Source organism: Gadus morhua, chromosome 14 (genome assembly GCF_902167405.1).
Source record: "Gadus morhua chromosome 14, gadMor3.0, whole genome shotgun sequence".
NCBI classification, from domain to species: Eukaryota; Metazoa; Chordata; class Actinopteri; order Gadiformes; family Gadidae; genus Gadus; species Gadus morhua.
Genome location: NC_044061.1, coordinates 18,151,769 through 18,165,637, shown reverse-complemented (window position 1 = coordinate 18,165,637; position 13,869 = coordinate 18,151,769). Strand labels below are relative to the sequence as shown.

The window sequence follows — 13,869 nt, the reverse complement described above, 5'->3', positions numbered from 1 at the left end:
GCAACGTGGCACCCCCTCTGGATGTCTCACCCTGCTACCACCAGGGGGAACATCTGGAAAGCAACCCAGCATGCAAGGAGGAGCCGCTCCATACCCACACACGGAAGTTTTGGGAAAAGAACAAGCCGCTTAATGAAGGATAGATTAGATTCAATAAACAGGAAGCTAAACTACACTCAGACACTCTGTTAAGGGGGATTGGCTCCATTCTTCCATTAGATGTGCACTGAGAAGAAACCATCTTGGCCTTTGCTTAACACAAATCGACCCCTTCTTAAGCAACCGTACATATGAATCATGAACATGGACTTCACAACTCTCTCCCGCGAATACATATTAAGTATTAGGCAGAGGACATAACTTTTTGGACGGTATTGGACCATTAAATATTCCGGACACTTCTCATTTGCTGCCAGCCTGACACAAGTAGTTATCTATCAGGACTTGGAGCCAGTGTGTGGTGAAAAGAGAGATGGAGACCCATCTGGTGATCATTCATAATGCATTCATTTTCCTTTGGGAATTGAATGACTGGCCAAACACGCTCACAGTGCCCATGCTGCCAGGGTGCCAGTAATCGTTGACCATCTGATGCACAGAACACTGTCCAAGAATCTTGAGTTTGAAAAGTGAAGGAACAAATAAACTGCAAAGTATGCTCAGATTTGGCGATGCTTTTCCATCTTTTTTTAGAAACCCTGATCATGTGTGCACAAGATTTGTGTCACACAAACTTTGAATACAGATATCAAATCAAAAACAAGCACAAACCTCTACAACCGAGAAAGTTATTTAACAAAGTATGGTTCTATTTGTCCAACTAAAAACATAAATCCTGCGTTCCATTTCGTAATGGTCTTACACTCGCCATTACATACACCCATTCTCAGCCAGTCAGTCATTGTCACCCAAACACCAGCTTACGAATGAACCAATATCCCCTAGTGGGAACAGCTCAAGACCAGAAGGAAAAACCATCTTTGATACCAAAGAGAATCAATGAGGCAACAATCACCCCTCTATCTCAGTGACAGCAGCCAGATATATACACTCTACACCCAGGGGTACTATGAATATATATACACCAATCACTTCCCACACACAAACTGTAGCTGTCATTTTTGTCATAGGGAAATAAACACGTGGGTAAACAGCTGAAAATTCTTGCCTGGAAGAAAATCCATGACACAGACGACTTCCACTAAAGGAAGTATTCACTAGACTGGAGTTGCACTGGTTTGTGGCTTTGGATCATTTGTAACCAAGCCATACAAGAAATATGCTATGAAAAAAAAGGCTTACCCTCCTTTCCAGTGTTGTCTGGCTCCATGTTAGCAGAGATAAATGCTTTGAAGCGCTCATCAGTCAGCCAGGTCAAACCCGTTAGGGCAAACCCGTTGACTTGAACACATACAAGCCAGAATCTAAATTATAAATGGGTAAAACGTGCAGAGAAAGAAGAAAAGACATTTGCAACATGAAGAACACTAGGAAAGACACAATATTCCATCTGGCATCTGCTAATGGTGGAAAGGCAAGTGCTTTTCCAGGCTTATAGCCATTACGCATACCCTAGCATAGGTTCAATAATACATGCAGTTTAAAAGGAGATGGAGTCTCCTGCTCATTCTGGATTAGAGAAAGCCTGCCAATGTGGCCATCAGTGGTATGGGTTAGAAACATTTATCCTGGTTTATTCCAAGAAAGAATTCCATTCTATTCTATCATTTAACAAATATCAACTGAGGGATATTGCTTTTACCAGTTTGATGCATTTGATTGTTTACACGTATGTCCAAAGATGACAACCCCTTTTGCTCAGCCCATGCCATCAATAGTTGAGGCCCCAGCAGAGACACCAGACATGTGGCAGTAAAGCAACATCCAACCACCTCCAACCCAGCAGTACTGAATGTCTCTGCACATAATAGTCGGTTGATTTACCAAGCTAAGAAACCTTTACTCTTCCAACTTGTCACAGAGTGACAAGTTGGAAGAGTAAAGTTTTTTAGGTGCGTAGTCTGTAAATTCTGCAGTTTAAATTCAGACTTTGCATACAGCATATGCCTTAAAGAAGTGTGTCAGTGTTTTTATATTTTTTTTTTTTAAAAAGGCGCTTTTTAATCCATTACTTTTCAGGGGCAGGAGGGTGAAATGCAGACCTAATTTTTGAGTGACATGCTATATTGTGTTAGCCGGGCATTGCCAGACAAATTGCAAACTGCCATTAGTCCGGAACCTCTCAGTTCATTTTTCGATATCCAAGGGGCGTCACCAACGGGCGCAGACCAAAATTCCTCTGGACGCAATTGGATGGGCCTAAAACCATAGCAACAAAACGGTTGACGCAGCACTGTGCAACGAAAACATTTAACAGAAAAAATACTTTCAGCTGAAAAGAGCTAGTCAGCATAAGCTCTACATGCAGTTATTTGTTCTTCTTTTAGTGCAAATACACTGTGTGTGTGTAGTGCAAACACACTGTGTGTTTGTCTAATACTTTCAATGGCGGAATCAACAGACCGCTCTACATCAGCAAGATCCATCTTTGCTGTTGTTGAAAATGACAGCGCTCTACGCTGCTCCCCTGCATCGTCACATTATTTATCCCGCCTTATACTGTATTTGGATAAACGGTTGGTTGTCTGCTTCCCTTTCTAATATTGTATTAGAAATAGCATAATTCTGTGATACTTTTAATTCATGGCTCTGTAGTTTCTGATTTAATAATCATATTGTTTAATCAACTATAAGACGAATAGAACACTGCTATTTGTAACTTACTGAACATATATATACTCTTCTCCAAACATTTTTTTTTGTTCATGTTGTCTGCGATAATCCGTCAACTTTCCAGTTTAACGGTCGATAGGGTTGAATGACGCTCCATGACTGTGCGACCCGCTTAACATTGAAGTTCTGCCGTCACAGAGTTGGCATCGGACAAAGAGTGGATCTGAAAGTTTCCCACTGACTTTCTAACAGCAGTTACTTGATATTTAGGCTAGCAGCGAGTAGAGTGCAGACTTCTACGAAGATATCATTTGGTTGACTATAGCCCTTACATAAAGTATTCAAGTCTTCTGGCTGATGTTCAAAAGGCAATATCATACATTTATAATTTACAGTATGTATAATGTATGCATTCAATCTCAGATATCCCCCCTTATACACACATAAACAATATATTCTAAAGCAAGCAGCCTACTTAATTTGCAAAATAAATCATGGAGGTGCTGATTTTTTTTTGATGTGGTATGGGTTTGTTTCTTTACTCTGCAGTCATGTCATTTTGTTCCAACAACCTCACCAAACTTATTTAGCCAAATAAGGATGCTGCTTGCTTTAGTTTTATACAAAAAAATAACTATAAAGCTGTTGGCAATTCTAACACCAACTGTATTATAGCCCAGTTTCTGAATTAATTGGCGTTGTTCCGCCATGGCGGAAGGGAAACGATGATGGACATGGCAAAGAAAAAGACAGGCAGGCACTTGGGAGGCTAGGCGGGACACAGTCCCTGTGACTGAGGAACCTGGAAACCCATGGATCCTCTCAGTCTCACTCAGGCTTCGCTCTCCATACAGACAGGGGAGAAAAACTGTGACGAGGTTGGCAGGATGGGAAGCCGCATCGTCTAGCTCGCAAGAGGGAGACAAGATGAAAGTATTAAAGGCTTGGAACAAATGGAGTTTCGGCAGCTGTCAAGAGTCTGCAGAGATCTCTGGGGTGAACTCTGGGCTTACATCCGTTTGGACAAAACCTACAGACTTGAAAACCCAGAAGGCACATCAAAAAAACAAAAGGAACGTGCAATTGTAATAGGCTCCCAAGCATTTATGAAACCTCAAATGAATGCATCTTGTTATCAGGTGGGAAAATCATTGGATCATTGAGCAGTTTGAAGTTCGCGCATCAGAGCGGGCTGCAAAATAGGGCTGCTCGATTATAGAAAAAAAACATAATCATGATTATTTTGGTCAATATTGAAATCACGATTATTCAAACGATTCTTTTTGAGTTTGAAAACATGATATATTTATTCAGCATGTCTCTCCCAAATAAACTTATTAACTAAGAACTTTCAATTTTTGCCTTAAAAAAATACACAAAATGGTCAAAAAGAAAATGTTAAATCTAAAATAATGTACAGATATGTATCCAGCTGTTCGAAAACGCGATTATATTCGTTTCGTGATCGTTCGACCCGAAAAATCGAGATCGAATGTTGATTAATCGCCCAGCCCTACTTTATAATAGTCTGAATATACACAAAAATAGTCAGAATAATAGACAGATAAGATAGATACAATTATTTGAGTTGAGTAGAGTTGCAGCCCTAGCGCACAAACAAAACACAACCACAAACAGATTAGATGACACACTAGATGACACGAAACCAACAACTTGAATCTCGTACAGCGAGCCACAGTATTTCTGTAGAGGAGCTTTGAACTAGTTCAGGCGCCTGGCAACATTGATGTGAGGTCTGGGGGGAAGGGGGCTGCACAGAGGCTGCCTCCCGCATGGAGACAAGGTTTGCATCCCCACAAGCCGCTTGGATCTCTCAAAAGGCCACCGACTAGTTCAGAATTTTAAATAGCCAAAACCGCCAGATTAAAAAAGACTTTTGATGCTATATGATAATATACCCCTCCCAGACAGGTAATCATTCAAACGAAATAGACGTATTTATCATTATACATTTAACAATAACTTCTCCCTCTCAAATTGACATTCATTTACTAAATCAGCCTTTCCCAAACCTAGAGTTGTGACACGTTTGTATTGGAGCAAAATGCATAGAAATGCTAGGATATGCGTAAGAAGAGCATTATGTTTTGCTAAGCTGGTCTTTTCAGCTCAGATGCTGTGTGCAGAGCCATTTCAAGTGGATCGCAAACAAAAAAGATTGGTATATAATAACAATATCCTTGGTATTCATTGCATTGACTAATGCACAGCCACAGAGTTTACATCTCAGTCGGGCTAGTCTCGTTAACACTTTGTTTAACACGTTGTTTCAATGCGACTTTAATCATCTGATCACGCCAGGACGCATTAGCTGTCAGTTCTAGACAATCCCAGATCGCATCTTGCTCACCTTGTGATCTAATGAGATAGACCACATCCCAAGATCATCAGGCTCGCATCTGATAAAGTGTGTGGACACAGCAATCTGGGCACAATTTGGACAAATTATAATGTTAGCGATGTTTAAGTGTAGCCAGGATTGATTGGTACGATGAGTTGATCACGCAGACCAGTACTGTCCTTTAAGAAGTTTCAGTGCAACACTAGAAACTATCTTTTTGGGAACAATGTCTGGACCCAAAAAGTTAAAATACTAAAGACCAAGTTATGCATGGTCGTTTAACAACGTCTTAATTCACTAGGGTCAAGAATTAAGTTTGATATCAAAGTGCTGGAATCTTACCAGCAACAAGAATAAACATGTCGCCTATTGCAATATCTTCTGCAGTTCCCTAAAGGCTGCTACACACTGGCCCAACCGTTGGCCATCTGAAACGTTTAGGCAGACTCTTTTCTGTTTATTCAGCTGTGTTGGAAGCTTTTCGAACCGCACGGACGGTGTCTGGTCTGATTCAACATGAAAAGTATTAGAGCGTTGGCGTCTGAGGCGTCTGGCTTCTGATTGGTTGTGTGCTTACATTGCAAATTTTTTTTCACCAAACTGGTCAAAATATTTCCACACTTCGCTTCTTTTGGTCACCATTTATTTTAGTGTGCACCCTGCCTGCAAGTTTAAACGATGTGATGCGCAAAGGCACAAAAATGTATCGAATGTATTGCAATTGTGTTTTTTCTTTCTACCTTACATATTTTAAATATTGTTCATAAACATAAAGTTTATGAACAATATGTCATTAATATAGCTAATGAATAATATTGAATTAACTAAATAAAAATTAAATAAATCCGCTACAGCTAAAGTCGAATACCCATGTCATTTCGAATAATCGATTATTCGAAAAACCTTGGCCATCCCTACTTACAACCAGCGTATCAGCGTGGTGTGTGGGAGGGGCGGACTAGCGCCACGAGACTAGAGCCTGCATCTCGCACAAGCTCAGAACGCACACGCTACTATGTAGTAGAGAGTAGTCTTCTCAGTGTGTTTCAATGCAACGGCTCAGACGAGAGGCAAGGCAGTGGTCGGATAAAGGCAGTTGGCCATTGGTTTGAGTCTGGGCGGTGTGTAGCCCCCTTAACACTGGCTGCCCAACTGACAATGGGTGTGCCCCAACACAGATCCTCTGAAAACAAACACGGTTTCACTTTTCAATGTATTTGCATTGAAATTAAGCCCTACATCGCTTATCTTGACCGAATGAATTTCAGAGTAGCATGCCCAATGATAAGTCTACCTACCAGATGCCATTCACAAATCTCTTAAAAAGACAAAAAGCAAGCCAATACATAATGATCAGCAACCAATAAATGATTCTCAGTGTTTTACAATGTCCATGTATTTATTCAATGATATGGAGGAGGCACCTTTTAGTATTACAAGTTTCGTAAAACTACAGCTACAAGTATTATTAAGTCTTCTAGGGCTAAAAGTGGACCGACAGGCAGAGTTAGGTGCAACAAGTAATTTACTTCATGGTAGTCTAAATAGAGAGGGAAATTACAGGTTTCAACAAGACAGACTCGGCTCTAACAATGTCACATTGCTTACAGGGATTTGCAAGCACTGAATAATGACCAAGGGTGGAGAGGACAGTGCAAAGAACCACATTGACAGAGGTACAGAAAAGGCCCCTTATTTCAATTCCTCAGAGAGCCCAAAAATGTACAGAGAATGGCAAATCCCCTTCCACGTTTAACCAAAGACAGCAACCCATGGATTTACTGCAGGCAAACAGACAGGGCCTGCATTTGTGATGAGGCAGTGAAGGTGTAAACGAAATGAGACGACACAATGACCCTGACACAAATGTAATAAATGAGTGGCAGTGACCAGGGAAACACTGATACCTCATTACTATCAGCCCACAGGAGCATCTGCTGGGTTATTGCATGTGTCGCTGCTTCACTCAGCACAAATGCAGTTAGATATAATAATCATATTTTATTATAAGAGCAGAAAAATGGATAGGAATTGATTACAAACAAACTAGTCCTAATAATTGTCAATAATTGGAATTATTATAGTTTCTTCACCGTTGCAGAATAAAGTTTGCAAAATAAAATTGTAAATGCAACATAATGCCAATAGAACAGGAATAAAGGCCTAAAAAATGTTTTTGTTTGGTTCCGGTTTCCGACCGACCCTGTCAATTTGTGTGTGACCCAAAATATTTTATAAGCTTTTTCTTTCTTTTTTTTGATGCAAACTATAATTACGTTTTGGTACAGCACCTCTCCATTCTATACAAGGATGAGCGAATTTTCTCGTTTTTAAATGAAAACAACCTACCTATCATTCGCTGCCGCTGGAAAAAATAAAATAAATTCCCTACCTACCCATGACCTCAACTGACGACCAACAGGAACCAAATCTTTTTTTTTTAGGCCCCAGTAAAGCAATGCATAAAAAGTGCACAGTAAGGTAATGCCTTACACAAGTTATTAAATTAACTGCCCAATACATCAGACCGAAAGCTCCCCTTTCGGTCTAATGTAACAATTCAAATAACATTATCAAGGTCGACCGTATGATAAATGCAATAGTAAGTTTGAAGTTAAACTATCCTAAAACAAGACAAGATATGGATTTTTGGGGATCAGTGGGGAGCCAATAAAAGAAACATACACGATTACCTCAGTGTAAAATCAAAGCTTTGAGTCTGTTGCGCACCTTTCCCGCTATTAAATTGCCTCATGCTACTTTCCAGACACAACAAACCGAAGAATCTAATATTTGTAGCCTCAACTGAAACATGCTGGTAAAGAGAAGAATACAATGGCATTTGCATCTTCCATCCATTATATTTACAGCACACTAGAACCTTAAATTAACATGATGCTACCCCAATTTGCAGATGCATCTATCCAGAAATTACCAAATTTCAAAAGCACAATAAACCCTTTTAACCCCCAACAAATTGGAAAATAAGTAACTTAATGGCCAACCAATCAAATCAAGCCGTTGAAAAACACAATTTCCCTCATAGGACTTGAAGGGGGAATGAAGGAAAAATGGCGTCAAAATATAAAATGAAGTGCCTGCAGGCAGCACTGTAATAAACCCGGAGTGATGCTGCGCAGAGATAAGCAGCCCTAAAAGACGGCTCTGGGGGAAGGACACAGGTATCTGGTATGATACTTCCAGTTATTCAGATAGCATGAGGACGACATCCTCAATCCTTCATTAGCCCTTTGGTTGGGCTTTAACTATGGTAATCGTTCAGGAATGGATGGATTACTTTTAGAATTATAAATGATGTACGACTAGGACAAAAGACAATCCAAGTATGCTAAAGCAGCAGCACATGAAACCCTATGTTGGTGAAATGAAGCAAACATGCACATATAATGCATAATTGTATGTGCCGATTCACACAATGAACGGCATGGATAATGGCTAACGTAGCCTCAGCTGTAGCTTGGAAGTGACTGGACTGAGGGATGTCTCCCGTCAATTTATCCTTTTTTGTTATTATTACTTATTTTGTGTGTGTGCTGACCTAAAGTGACCTAAAACAGGTAAACTCACATCTCTAGTATCCGTTTGTTTCATCGTCTGTTTGATTTAGGCCATTCTCTTTTGTAGTGGAAGGGGTTGGTATTTAACCAAGAGAATGGGTGAAGGGAGCCATACCTGGGTCGGATTTGGCCTTCAGAGAGATAAGTATTAGTTGTCTGGGCATGCGCTTTTGAATTGGCTACACTGCCTGGATGACAAGTATAGAGGTTACATGAACAAGAGGTTACATGACCAGACAAGCAGAGTCCACAGACCGCTTCGACACTGCCGACTGGCAACATCCAGTGCAGAGCTGAAACTGAAAGGCCAAATGTTAGTTGGCTACAAACTTCAGTGTAAATGTACAATAGAAAAGGCTGATAAAGCCTCACATAGCATACCCAACAGCATGAACACATGTGTGCAGTTGAAGTTGGTCAGTTGGCAACATCGGATGGTTATAGAGTTCAAGCTCACTGGTAAGAATTATTCTTTGAAACATCTATAAAAGTTTTTCTCTCAGGGAATGTCAAAAAAAGAAAATACAAATTTAAACTACCAAGTTGTGTTGACAAAGAAGCATTTGACATTTATGAAAAGTACCCGGACAAGGAAGAAGAACTGGCATACCATTGGCTGTAACACAAATGTTGGGTAAAAAAGTGATTATAGTTGTGATGCAACTCACAACCTACGGTATCTATAGGAGAACGTTCAATGGCATTTTTCCACGATAACGAAAGGCGACTATAAACTCAATGCTTTATGTGGGGGTGGCAAAAGGCCTTTATGCCAAGGGCTCCAACAGAAAGACTACTGTGCTCTGAAGTGGTAGGATGGGGTAGTCGCCTGCTCACATTAACTCAGGCCACTGGAGCCACTTCAATGCTCTGAAAGCTAGCAGCGAAATTTATGTGTCAGCTAAACAAAGCACAGCAAGACCAAAGGATGACTACTTTAAATAATTGAGCATTCAACTTTAAATGGCTTTAAGGAAAAAATGAGTTTCTTGCAAGAAGTGGCCAGTTATAAAATGGCTAGAATATTGGTATGCAGCTTGTCAAAATGGTGGTTTTAGAAAACATAGGAAAGTGAGAGGAAAATAAAACATATCGCAAGGTGATAAGACCCAGTGCATTTCATTATTTTTATCTTTGGTGTACTGGTTAAAACACAGTATATTGTGATACAGGCACGATCCAGTTGATGTACTAAAAATAAATAAATGACTGACTACAAAAAAAGCCTAGAAACAAACAGCAAATATGGATGTGTGCTTTAATGCACATGCTATCAACCATGTCCCAGGAAATGCAAACTTTGAAGAAATGCCATAGTTTACTACTGCAAGTAATAATAATAATAATAATAATAATAATAATAAAATAAGCAATCTGAGAAATTTGACTTGACAAGTAGTTCTACTATTTAGGCTACAATAATTACTGAAGTATAACATAAGCTTCAAACAGTCTTTTACATTTTCAATCTTTGGTGTTAGATAGGTTCCATTTAAAAAAGGTCTTCCTAAATTTCTTGACAAATACGCTACCATTCGAACTGGACACATTGCCGATCATTAGCCCACTTTTAATTAGATTGTGGGTGGTTTCTTCTCACCTCTTCTTAAGTATGAGTACCATCACTATCATAACAGGCCCCCCTCCCAACTGTCACAGTGAGACCACTGATCATGGTCAGTGGCGTGCAGCCTAAAGGAAGAGTCCAGCTAGGAGCTAAAAACAGGGCAGGGCTTGTTACATTAGCCCTTTATGAGGCACCGCGGGATGAACTAGGCTTAGCACTACTCACCCTGTATGAGAGACAAAGGCCTGAGCATGAGCCAACCGCTCCAGAAGTTTGCTAGACCAATTCAAACAATCTCCACATAACTGGAGTAATGATTAAGCACAGTGAACATTCCTGCAGTTTGGATGGAAAGGTTGTGTCCTCATAACTGAAGATCATACAAAGTTACTCTACTGTCTGGTCTCTAGACACCCCATTGCAAGGAATACTAAATTAGAACGAACTGAAACATTAAATTCCTATTAATCAAAACACCAAAATGCCCTATATATATATATATACACCCGTAGATAATGAAACGTTTTGCAGCTACTTAACACTGCAAACATTTTGTATTTTGAACAGTAAAATTTAACTGAAGATAAGAAATTTGTCAACATTGTAATGGTTCACAGAACACAAAGCAGCATGTTTAGGCTAACCATTGCCACATAGCTTTGCTGGGCACAATGAAAAGCAAAAAAGCAATATAAAGAGGATTTTTTGTTCAAATACCTAGCATGGGGGCAAGCAGCAGTTTAGAGTGGCCATCTGCTTTGTTTTTCACAGACAAATCACTGCAGATAAGCCCCCTTCTTCTGCCACCTGAAGATTGTAATACAGGCCACTAAAGGAACCATTACAAAGCTGGAACAAAGTAAAACAAGTGTCCAAAGTTCTATAGCAGAAAAGGCTATAAGCAATACTTACAAATATGTTACTACATTATTTTTAGTACTATGATTAGAAAGCGTTTCATGACTGTTGCAGCAATGGAGATGGTGGCATTTCTACACTTCAATCACGCAATTAAAATAGAAAGAAGGATCAGAAATTACACACTTAAACACTGTTGCTTAATTATTGGCAGTATGTCTTCTTCTGTACTCGTGGAAGACCATCAGGAGTTTCAAACAACAATCAGTCAAGACCCATATCTCTAAAGATTTATTAAATAAAGCTCTATAAATAAATCCACCCAAAAATATATAAAAGCCTAAAGACCTGATTCTGCTACGTTACGGATGACCGATGCTACTAACCTATTTCCCGGCTCAGTTTCTCAATAAATATAGAGCATTAGCTTGAGATTAACTAATTAGCCTATGCACGTTATCTATACATTTTTAATACATAGCAAGGGCAAATGTACAAGATTGGGGCTTGCAGCACCAACGTGCGTTGCTATGAAACATCGCCACAGGGCAATTGCTTTTCCAGGTGACGGATAATCATTACTTTCTGCAATTTTAAAACAATTTAGCACTATTTAACAACCACAGCCAAACAGCAACATAAGATTAAAGGATTCAAAGGTTTAATGCATTGAAGGATAAATGCATGGACTACAATCACCAGCTATAGCGAATAACCATCATAAGGAGCCAACTGATGCCGTGACTTGCTCTTTATTGAGACATAAACACAAGATTGGTCAGTCAAGATTCATTTTGCGATAGTTGAATCCACTTGAGACAGGCATGACTTTACAAAACTCACAGTATCGTAACTGGAGCTATTGATTATATCCGAACGTGGGGAGCTAGTGGATCAATTTTGACTGTCACGGATCTTAGCTGAATATACATTACAACTGAGAAATAAGATTCAACCCACAAACATAAATATATACATCGGCTTTTAAGTACTAAATGATTTTCTCTTTATAAGACAGCTGCCAACCCAGAAGAACGACATTGTCGTTTCATGCTGCGGCCAAATAGATGGGTTGATCGAAGGCACTAGAGCGGGACACCGAGATTGCTGGGTCAAACGTGGAAGAAACAATGAAAATGCAGCGCGTTTAGATAAAGGTAATTTTTGCAGAATAAATGTATGCAATTATACGTGTTGTTTATGTATGCATGGTGTCGCGACATTTAATTGAACAGTTATTGCCCTTTATAAAATATAAAAAGATAGATTGTCAGAGCTCTGTATTTAAAAACGATCCTTTTAAAATATATAATTGCTGTACAATACAACGCACCACTCCGTCCCAATAAAATCGCAGAGACAATGGTGAGACAAAGTTAATAAGTGTTTGGTGAGGTTGTGCCACAAATGCTTGGAAAGCAAAAGCATTTCTTCCTTGGCTTGATACAAAACTCCAGGCAAGATACGACCGACTTCAAAAAAGCGGAAGATGCACGAGCAAGATGCAATATTACAAGTAATTACTTCACAATGAAAGTACACAACACATTGTGATCCATAAATCACATAGCTCACATTTGCTGATACATAGAGAGGGGCGTCCTTTTAAAACTAAAATTAAAAATATTCTATATCGCTTGTGTTTGCAACCATTATCCTTGGGGAGCAAGTCAGCCAACAGGAGGACTTTAGTAAGATACAATGTTAGCATGCAAGCTAACATGAGTATACATTCCTCAGTCAACAGCACTATATTAAGCGCCTCCAAATTCAACATGATTTCGTGTAATGACATGTACGTGGTTGACTAGGTTTTACGATGTTGTCTGTGGCTGACAGATGATATAGTGAATTGTAAGTATTGCTGTTTGAATTGAAAAAATATATGCTAGCGTTACACAGGCGACAGGACTAGAGGAGTGAACAAAACAAGACATATCATAACTTTACTCACTTCAAGAAAAAGAATCCAGCGAAGAGCCGCGAAGAATGTCTTGCTTTGGACCACTACGTTTATACTGGGGACGATTTCTCTCAGAATGTCTCCTCTTGTGTTCACCAGCTTGTATGCGTTGCTTCCACAACAGTGAGTGTGTGTGACCACACATTAGAGCGAGGAGCCTCTCGCTGCTGTTTCTCAATCATCGCGAGATAATGCGAGAGGGTGGGTGCATTGAGAAACCAATGAAACTCGTTGTTACTATTTTGTTATTGGTTCTCAAACTGTGGTACGCGTGCCGCTGGTGGTACGAGATGTATGAAGGTATTATTGTAGCAAAAGTCTTTAGTATGCGTAAACTTAAGTCACAAATGGGTAACAGTAAATTTGAAGTCGTAAATATTTATTTTGCATATGCACACTAAAGTCACAAATGTGTAACAGTAAATTTGAAGTCGTAAATATTTTTTCTACCAGCGTAAACACAAAATAGGGGCTACGAGTTCACAAGTCCTTTGTTACAGATGCACAAATCTTATTCTGTGTATCACAACTTCACAGAGTCATGCACTTGACACTTTTGCTACAATCATTGCAGCGCAGTTGGTGCAAAACTCATTCACACACCTGTGTTTCATAGCCAAATTTTAACTAATGCATCAGAAGTTGCACATCTGTGAAATATTTCCTCACAAATTAAATTATATAGATGGCTATGTTCAATGAGCATTTTAATGAGCGAGCACAAGTCCATCGATACAATTGCTCAAATCTGCTGCTACGAGTCTCAGCTGTTGTTTTTCTTGTGGATACTTTTGCAACACGTGTATGT

At 39.5% G+C, this 13,869-nt stretch overlaps 1 protein-coding gene across 1 annotated transcript in view; it reads right to left on the bottom strand.

Moving 5' to 3' along the window:
* The window catches only part of glceb (glucuronic acid epimerase b), a 43,501-nt gene extending 30,289 nt beyond the window's left edge, over positions 1-13,212 (bottom strand). The window contains exon 1 of the mRNA XM_030376847.1: positions 13,053-13,212. The gene's annotated coding sequence lies outside the window, so the exon portion shown is untranslated. The remainder of the gene's footprint in view (positions 1-13,052) is intronic.
* Between the last annotated feature and the right edge of the window lie 657 nt (positions 13,213-13,869).